At 39.2% G+C, this 10271-nt stretch overlaps 1 long non-coding RNA gene across 2 annotated transcripts in view; it reads right to left on the bottom strand.

Moving 5' to 3' along the window:
- Positions 1-10271, bottom strand: part of LOC121932250 — a 25217-nt gene that overhangs the window by 14035 nt on the left and 911 nt on the right. Inside the window, exons 2-3 of one of the 2 annotated variants that reach the window (XR_006104296.1) lie at positions 7011-7117; positions 4931-5034 (exon numbers count right to left, since the gene is read on the bottom strand). This is a non-coding gene — a long non-coding RNA (uncharacterized LOC121932250). The remainder of the gene's footprint in view (positions 1-4930; positions 5035-7010; positions 7118-10271) is intronic. The other variant, XR_006104295.1, reaches the window with a different exon arrangement.

Below are 10271 nucleotides of genomic sequence, written 5' to 3'. Positions count from 1 at the left end.
TTTGCATAGTTTTTAGTACTTTTAAGTGTGATGCAGATGTGATCCATCTTTAACACTTTTGCTGAACCTGACTTTGACATCTGAGAAATGATGTTGCTTACAAATGTGGAAATTGTAAATGTGGGGAAACTTACAAGCAGAGGAATTATGGCAATTTTGGGAACAAAGTGGACATGGTTATAACCTAGCTTTGGGAATACATATACTGTACACCAAAGAAATAGTGTTCAAATGTTTAAGTTTCTGCTTCTGCTCTATAACATTTTGAACTTTTATTTTGCTTCCACCACTTTCTCACTGCCTAAAAAATTCAATTCTTTTAGAGAATGAATGTAATGACAAAAAAGTATACAGATTTCCCCTTTATTGGTGACATTTTCAAAATAAGTAAAATGTGCTTTTCTTTTTGATATTGGACTATTTAAAAAAAACAAATGAAATACACTGTGTGTTTGGTATGAGTATCTGACTTTTTAAAATATATCCTGTGAACCTTTTCCCTTCCCCTATGTCTACTCCCATCAGGGAAGTTGTAGATCCACAGGGATTTACTGCTTCCTTCTTGGATAACCTGTGTTGCAACTTAACTTCAAGTTTGTTTCCTCAGCTGTCTGACGAAGTTTATCTGATTCACACTGACCCCTTAGTTTTATAATGAGTCAGTTTATTTGCTTGTGCAGAATTAGATTTTCTTAGACAGAAACATAACAGACCTGTAAAGAGGCAGCCTTTTGATCATTTCTTACTCAGAAGTGGAAAATCTACAGTTCCTTTCTGCACTCACTGTGCACTTTCTGGCTTTCTAATAATATTACATTACTCCTGCTATGCACTGTGCTGTTGACTTTTTTTTAAACACCATGTTGTAAAGTCTGAGTGAGAAAAATGCTGTTTCTCTTCTCTCTAGTAGAGGCATTGTCAGAATTTACAAGCTAATTCCTTGACTGTGCTTTGAAAATCCAGACCTTTTGCTTAGCAACTGAGCCAATCACTTCTAACTCTAGTTTAATTTTTTTCTCAAATGTTGCTGCTGATTGAGAGTTTTAAATGTTTATCAAAACCCTGGGAAGAAACTGAGGGATAAACATCTTATGCACGCAGTTCAATTTTGTCTTTGATAGAACTGAGTCTATCACATTCTCTAACAAAGCTAGATACCTGTGCAAGAAAAGAAAAGAGAATAAAATAAGAAAAGAGAGAGAAGGCCTTTAAAAAACAAGATAGGCAATGGGACATAATAGTTGTCAGTGCTTGATTTTCTAATGTAGGGTCACATTCCAACCTGCTTCAGCCTCCTATAAGTCTACAGAGATACCCCCATACAGAGGGCCCCATGGAGGAAAAGAACTTTTACATTTCTGTTTGACTGGGATCCATGCCAGTGGCTAAGTTCAATGTGCAGTTTCCAGGAACTTTCTGGTACTACTCTGTGCTTCTGACAGGCCAAGCCAGACGTGTTCAGCCCAAAGTAATATTTCCTGATTTCCATCATTTCTCAAGATGTGAGTGAAGGTTGCTGAGGGATTTGGTGAGATAGAATACTGGCGTTACCTCCAGAGCTGCTGATGTTTTCTTTTTCCCCTCCTGCCCTGCCCTGGGCTTTCCTTTCACATCCTGTCTTGTGCCTTTATAAGTCCTATACTTGGATGCAATTCATGTTGATTATTTCCCTGTGCAAACAATGTGTGCCTGTTCTTATGCAACAAGCAAACAACTTTATTGATTTACTGCTAGGGGCGCTTAAGTGCATAAACCTCTATGGATGCTATAACAGTTAATTATCGCTGCCACATTTATAATTTAGTCTTAATGTGTTTTCTTGCAGCCCTGTTCTGAAGGTGACATTAGGATTAGAATCATAGAATCATAGAACCGTAGAGTTGGAAGAGACCACAAGGGCCATCCAGTCCACCCCCCCCGCCATGCACGAAATCTAAATCAAAGAATCTCTGACAGATGGTCATCCAGCCTCTGCTTAACGACCTCCAAGGAGGGAGATTCCATCACTCTCCAAGGGAGTTTGTTCCACTGTCGAACAGCCCTTACTGTCAGGAAGTTCCTCCTAATGTTGAGGTGGAATCTCTTTTCCTGTAGCTTACATCCATTGTTCCAGGTCCTAGTCTCTGGAGCAGCAGAAAACAAGCTTGCTCCCTCCTCAATATGACATCCCTTCAAATATTTAAACAGGGCTATCATGTCACCTCTTAACCTTCTCTTCTCCAGGCTAAACATCCCCAGCTCCCTAAGTCATTCCTCATAGGACATGGTTTCCAGGCCCTTCACCATTTTAATCGCCCTTCTTTGGACACGCTCCAATTTCTCAACGTCCTTTTTGAATTGTGGTGCCCAGAACTAGACACAATATTCCAGGTGGGGCCTGACCAGAGCAGAATACAGTGGCACAATTACTTCTCTTGATCTAGAAACTATACTTTTATCGATGTAGCCTAAAATTGCATTGACCTTTTTAGCTGCCGCGCCACACTGTTGACTCATGTTCAACTTGTGATCTACTTGGACTCTTACATCCCTTTCACATGTAGTCTTGTTCAGCCAGGTGTCCCCCATCCTATATCTATGCATTTCATTTTCTGCCCTAAGTGCAGTATCTTACATTTCTCTGTGTTGAATTTCATTTTGTTAGCTGTGCCCCAACTTTCTAGTCTATTCAGGTCATTTTGAATTTTGATCCTTTCCTCTGGAGTATTAGCCACTCCTCCTAATTTTGTGTCATCTGCAAATTTGATAAGTATGTCCATAAATTGTGTCATCCAAGTAATTGATAAAGATGTTGAATAGCACTGGGCCCAGGACAGAGCCCTGTGGGACCCCACTGGTCACTACTTTCCAGGATGAAAAGAAGCCATTGTTGAGCACCCTTTGAGTTCGGCCGGTCAACCAATTACAAATCCATGTAACAGTTACCTTGTCTAACCCACATTTTACAAGTTTGTTTTCAAGAATGTCATGGGAAACTTTGTCAAGGGCCTTACTGAAATCAAGATATGCTATATCCACAGCATTCCCTTCATCTATCAAGCTGGTAATTTTATCAGAGAAAGAGATAAGATTTGTCTGGCATGACTTGTTTCTCTAAAACCCATGTTGGCTCTTTGTGATTATGGAATTGCCTTCTAAATGTTCACAGATTCTCTGTTTAATGATCTGCTCTAGAATCTTTCCTGGTATTATTATTAGTGGTACAAACTGTTTAGAACTATGCTGGAAACTTGAAAATATGTGATGGCAGTTATCAGAATACAAGCCTGGGTTTTTAGAGGTTTATTTTTGGCAGTTTGGGTAAATCTCTGCTTCTTATGCTACCCCAATTTCTCCTGCTCACAATGTCTATCAGCTCCTGTCTTTATTTTCCATCCTGTAATGCTTTCTTCAGATCTCAGTTAACTTGTACTACCATTGCTGTCTTGTACCTCACTTTTGACATATGTTCCAATGTTTGTTTGAGCAAGACTGGCAGAGTGAAGCAACTGCTTCAGATAGCAGTTGCTGGAGGATAGCACTGGAAACTTGCCAGTTGCTTTACCTGTCATCCTTGGCTTTACATTGCCTTCAATGACACAGCAATGCTCTCCATGCTGTAAATTGGCTATCTGTATAGGTATAGGTGAAGGACTCTATCCATTACCTGTGTATTCACTAGGTATGATGACAGACCCTATCCCATTAGCTGTAGGCGGGATACAGACCGCCCAAAAAGGGCGGTCTGCCACCACCTCCATTTCCGCCGGTGGGAAGCCTCAGCTGCCAAGCAGCGAGGCTTCCCGGTGGCGGAAAAAGAACCCGCAAAAAGTGGGTTCTTTTTGCATCGCGCTTTTGACACTTGAGTGCACAAATGGTGGACTTGTGACGTCGCAAGCACGATGGGACGTGTGGACGCTACGCATTCATTGCGTCAAAATGACGGCGCCCATGTGTACAAGGCACCACCATTTTGATGCCCCCGTCACATGCTAGGGGTGAGGCCGGTATGGATGGTGCATCTTCGGCCAACCCCTAGCACGTGACGGGGATGGTGCAAAGGCCCATCTAAATAGGGCCGTAGATAGCATCTGTGCATGGAAAGAAGGGGCTCACCCTTGTCCTTTCTTTCAGACAGAAAAATGTCTTGGGCTGGTCTTGCATTTATGTATGTACAGTGTCTATCTTAATCACACACATAGGAAAATATTGGTGGCAAACTGCAGTTATGAAACATCTGAGGAATAAAGGATTTCAAGGATACATACTCTAAGCAGCATTAGCTGAACAAACAGAAGTTAAATGGAATCTGATTTGCAACTGTTCTTGAATATTCGTAATGTAGTCCTCAAGAAAAAGGAGACATTTTGATTCAACTGTATACTGAAGTGCAAACTGTCAAGTTGTGTTTTGTGGAAGATTACTGCTTTAGAAACAGGCCAATAGGATTTGAGGCATTTGAAGAGAAAATCACAACCTGGCTGCTGAATATTTCAACTACTGTGTGAATCATTCTACAGAGGATGACTGTACAAGCTGTCAAAACCACAACCTCCTGTGGTAACAAAACCACTGGTCCTATGCCAAATGCACTGTTATGAGCCACGTTCCATTCAAGAAGACTGAACTTGTTTTGTTCTGTGGGCTCTACCAGCAGGTAAACAAAAGATAAAGACTAGGCATAACTAGGTAAAATTACATCTCATTCTAAGTGCTGCTTATTTCAGTGTAAAAATTCATTAAAAATTAATGTATATTTAATTGCCTGAATATCCTTCTTGATTTAAAAAAAGTGAAATAGAAAAGTTCTTGAATGGTTAAAGTATTTGTAATTATGAATTGCCCTTTACTGGGTTGTTAATATTGATAGCCAATGCATTGATAACAAGAGTAAGTAGGATAGCAATTTTTATTATTATTTTAATTTTCAATAGATTTTTAAAAACTTTACCTATTTCTGTTCTTACAACGATGCTGGGTTGACTGTTCTTCTTCTCATTTTGCAGGTAGATTACAGTGAATATTCTGGGTATATAAGGTAGTATGGTGAATGTACTGTTGGAAAGCAGATATTAGCAGAAAATCTCAAAAACTTGGAATGACTACTGAGGAAAACCAAGGAAGAAAGTGCAAAAGCAAGATCACAGCTGAACTTTAAGAAAATATAAATAATGACCAAAGATGATTTATATAACTTTAAAGTAGATGATGAAGACATCGGAATAGTCAAAGTTTTTCTATACTTTGGCTTCCTCATAAATTAAATTTGAGACTGTAGTCAAGACATCAGAAGAAGACTAGAACTTGGAAAGGAAGCTATGAAGGAATTAGATATGATTCTCAAATGTAAAAATATGAGATTGAGTACCAAAAGTTTGTGCCATCACATTGCCAATTTCTATGTACAGTTGTGAAAGTTGGACAGTAAAAGAAACTGACAGGAAGAAACTCATTTGAAATATGGTGCTAGAGGTAATTTCTATGGATACCATGGAGTGCCAAAAAAATGAGTACTAGAGCAAATTAATCCTGAACTCTACAAAATAACCAAATTGAAGCTATTGTATTTTGGACATATCATGAGACAGCATGACTCATTAGAAAAGACAATATTGCTAGATAAAGTAGGAGACAATAGGAAAAGAGGAAGGCCTCATTACAGGTGGATAAACACATTCAAGGAAGCCACAGTGCTGACTTTGCAGGATCTGAACAGGCCTGTTGCTGACAGGATGTCTTGGAAATCTCTCATTCATAAAGTCATCTTAGGTCAAATTTGAAAGCCGTTAACAACAACAGATACATGAAAGATGCCATATATCAGATATTTGTACAACAAGCCTAGTACAAAACTTGGAAACATTAATGTTTTAGACTACAAGTCCTGGAATCCACAGCCAACACAACCTTATTGGTTACATGATTCTGGTAGGAGTAGTCCAAATAAATAACTTTTCTGAGGTCTGTCGTAGTGCAGTCTATTATGACTTGCAGAAATCTTTCACATCATTTTCTATCAGATTCTTTTTAACTGCAGATTTCAGCATCAAATCTTCTGTAAATCAAATCAAATAAAGCAAAAGCTAAAAGCCCATGTACATGCTCTGTCAGTCCAAGCTATAGTCCTGACAAGTAACCTAAATGGTGAATGGGGACAGGAGGATGGTAAGGTGTAATAAAGGAAAAGGATGTTGTTTGAATTAAGGGATAGACTTTTAGCACTTATCTCACCTCTTTCATGGTGCCAGTCCAGCCTGAGGACTTACATGAGGAAGCCTTTGATGCTTTTACTTTACAAAAGTCCATAAACACATGTTGAACCTCAGCAAGCCTGGACAAGTTGGGGAACTAAATTACCTCACATGGCTTGATAGTGCTCCCTCAAGCTTAAATATGAATTGTTTCAAAGAACAGTAAGGCTTTACAAACAACAAAGAAGATTGTTATGTGGATAGAGTGAATTTAGGAGCAAAAGGAGTGTTTTATAACATTAATTTCAGTAGCTTATTTACAATTAATTGCAAGATTTTCTAGAACACTGTTGTTTACCTCTTTAGCTGTGACCTGGTGCAGCACACAACACACCTTTTTCAACCAGCCCTTAGTTTTGTAATGGAATTTGTGCATTTAAACTTGCCAGTCAGTGCAGCGGCAGTTTTCTGAGCTTTGATAATCTGGTTTACTGCTTTATTTTCATTGCAACAAACAACTTGGCCTGATAAATGTGCACTGTTAAAATGTGTGCTCCTTCTGTATTTACTGGACTTGGGCTGCATCCGCATTGCAGAAAGAATGCACTTTGACATTTTTAACGTCCATGGCTCAGTGCTATGGAATTCTGGATTTGCAGCTTGTTGTGGTACCAGAGCTCTGTGACAGAGAAGGCTAAATAGCTCACAAAACTACAGTTCCCAGAATTCCATAGCATTGACCCATGGCAGTTAAAGTGGTGTCAAACTGCATTATTTCTGCAACGTGGATGCAGCCTTACTGATTCTACTAAAACAAACAAACAAAACCAGTGGACATACCCATTTGGCACCTGTAGTTCCCCCCTCTTTTTCTTCATGTCCCTCCTGAGATAACAGGGCTGCCAGCGTGATTGAGATGTCACTTCACATTTTCCTTCCAGTGGATCCTAGTGGTGATTCAGATTGTGAGTTATGGTTGATTCTAGTCCTTTCAACAATGACATACTTATAACTTCTTCTTTGCCTTTGTTAAGTAAACACTTCCATAATGCTTTCTTTTTCAGAAACCTGATCTCATTTTGGTTGGGAACACAGGACACTGCCTTACACAGTTATAAGGATCAGCCCATGGGTCCATCTAGTTTTAGGGTTGCCTATGGTGACTGGTAGCAACTCTCAGCCAGGAGCCTTCTCAGGCATACCTGGAGATACCAGGTACTGCACATGGAACCTTTTGCATATAAAGCATGTTTAATATCATTCACACTCATCCCTTGGTTTTTCATTTCTTGTGTAACAAATATAAAAAATATCATACTTGTCACATTATACATACCTCAGTGGACATCCTGGTATTGACATACATAATCATGTCCACTTTACATTTGTGTATGAATTTCCCCTGACCCCGATTGATGTAGAGGGTACCTCCCTCCCTCTGCCTTGTGCTAAGCCTCCTTGGGACTCCCTTTTTCTCTGTGATAGCCCCCTTCCAACAGTCCTTCTGTTGTTGGTGGAGAGTTGGGGTCATGGTGGAGATCAGCAGATGACATAATCTGCTGAAGCCTCTGGAGGATTCCAGCAGATCTTGGCAGAAGTTGTCCTCAGTCTGTGTTTGGCTATGGGGACATAACTAGACTTGTTTCCACTCACATCTATTCTCCACCAGCAACAGAATGGCTGTGCAAAGTGGGGCTATTGCAATGAAATTGTAGTTCTGGTGTGTGTGTGAAGGGGGAGCCATAGCAGAATTCTGCATGTGCAATTGTTATGCTACACTTGACAATTGTAGGATGTTGACCATAGTAATCACATTAGAGTATGCATACATTCGTATAGTTCATATTAACCTGATTAAATTTTGTTTCACAATTTCCGTGGCAGCTTAGGCAGTGATAAAGTGTAAGCTATGAAACACTCCTGCTTTCTTCACAGACTTCCCTTGCACAGTATGTACTTCCCTTGCACAAATCCTTCATCCAGAGACATTCCCTTCAAATTGTTTCTTTGGTCAAGAGACACATGACTCTCAGAATTATTGCTGACAGTTGAACACTTTATTATAGGGCAAAAGATCCTCTTAGGAATGTAAGGTCAACCATCTCCTGAGTGAAGAATTTTGTATGCACATCAACACACCAGCGCTTGATGCCTAATCCTTTAATATGATTTTTATGGGCCCATTTCAACAGGTATTTGAAAGGATGTCTTTCAGTAATGAAACAGGTTGCTGGGCAAAATGAAGGAGTTATGGTCAAAGGTGGTGTGGCATCATGCTGATCTTTTCATGTTGTTGTTTTTGTTTATTCATTGTAACATTTGCTCAGTATTGGTTGCTGATGTTGCATTTGAGTATAACTGATCTTTTACATGACATAAAACTCTCAAGTTCTTCCCCTAAACCAGTCAAAAACTCTTGATTTAGCTTCAGTTGTATCAGCAGAAGTAATGGCACACTGGCTTTGCCCTGTTTCCCAGGAAAACCCATCCTTGTTTGGGCTGCTGTACAGCATTTCTACATCTAACAGAGAGACATGTCCCTCACTTCAGTTATTTGGTGCCTTTTGCAGGTGTAATTATTAGTTGTGTATAAATTTTGGGGGCCTGGTGAGAAAAATAAGAACATAATCAGTGCTTGGTAAGTTGCTTTAAAAAGTAACCAGTTACAATTACAGTCAGACCGTCATATTCACAGATTCTGCATCCACCAGTTCTGTTTCCATTGATTCAATAATCCATAGCTTGAAAATAATAATTCCAAAAAGCAAACCTTGATTTTGCCATTTTATATAAGGAGTATAATTTTATTATGTCATTATGCCATTTAATGGGACTTGTGCAACCACAGATTTTGGTATCTATGGTGGTGGTGGGGTCCTGCAACCAAACCCCAGCTGATTCCAAGGGTCCACTGTATAGCTTCAGGCCCTTCTCACTAATACATAGCTACTGTTATTATTCCAGTTTTTAAAGCACTTTTCTTGATATTTTGGACTCCATCTGATATTTGTTTCATTTTGTTTTGGGGCTTAAATTATATAGTTATCTGTATTGCAGTCCTGTTGGTGAGAGTTGGACACAGACAACACATTGTGGGAATAAATATGGAGTGGTAGCAGGTTAAAATGTTATTGGCTGCAGTTGCTAAGGCTTGACACAACATGGGGTGAACTATACCTAGGGTTACCATAATTCTCTACTATAAGCTGGACAATGTAGGATAAAATTTAGCCAAAATGTAGGACATTTAAGGTCCTCCGTTTTTCTTAAATATCCTACATTTTGGGCTAAATTTTATCCTATAATTGTCCTATATTTTGGTCTAAATTTTGTCCTATATTTTGTCCCAGTTTATAGTAGAGAATTATGGCAACCCTATCCATACCAGTAGTGAGTAACCTGCTGCCACCCCATATGAACCTCACCCCAACCCCCTAGCCTACCAGCTTGAAGTTGAACCTTGGATTGACAGATATATGACCCATAGGAATACCAGTCACAATGTAGTTCCCACATCACCTGGGAATGAGACAAGACCCACAGCCCTTGAGCTGGGTATGGCTCAACCCCAAGCTACTATAAGGAGCACCCAGTCCTGAGTATTCCAACCGAATCTATCCTCATACCAAATCACACAAAGTTGTGACAATAAAAACAAACCAAAATAAAGCATATAAAACTAAATGCCAATGTAGAGCAAGGGAAACATTTATATGCTCCTGACATGGACCTGACTGAAGCCAGCACTGAAAACATCCACTTGGGAAGTCCTATCCCTTACTCTCAGACACTTGAGACATGGTGAGTCTGTAGACCATGTGTGTTCTTAGTGTTTTCTTCTCCTCTTGTCAGCATTTTTTTTTAAATCACACTTTCATTAACATTTTTATTCCATTTCCATAACTTTTTTTTGGTGGGGTTTATAATTCTTAAAAACAAAACAAAACATATACCCCCCCCATAACCAAACTATATCTACTTACTTATATCCCAGTTTTCTCTTAACAAGGTCCTAAGGTATCTTGCAATAAGTTTAAAACAAAGTCACAACTATTATTATTATTATTATTATTATTATTATTATTATTATTATTATTATTA

This window comes from Sceloporus undulatus, chromosome 5 (genome assembly GCF_019175285.1).
Source record: "Sceloporus undulatus isolate JIND9_A2432 ecotype Alabama chromosome 5, SceUnd_v1.1, whole genome shotgun sequence".
Lineage (NCBI taxonomy): Eukaryota > Metazoa > Chordata > Lepidosauria > Squamata > Phrynosomatidae > Sceloporus > Sceloporus undulatus.
The sequence above is the reverse complement of the archived record's forward strand: the minus strand, read 5'-3'. Positions and strand labels throughout refer to the sequence as shown.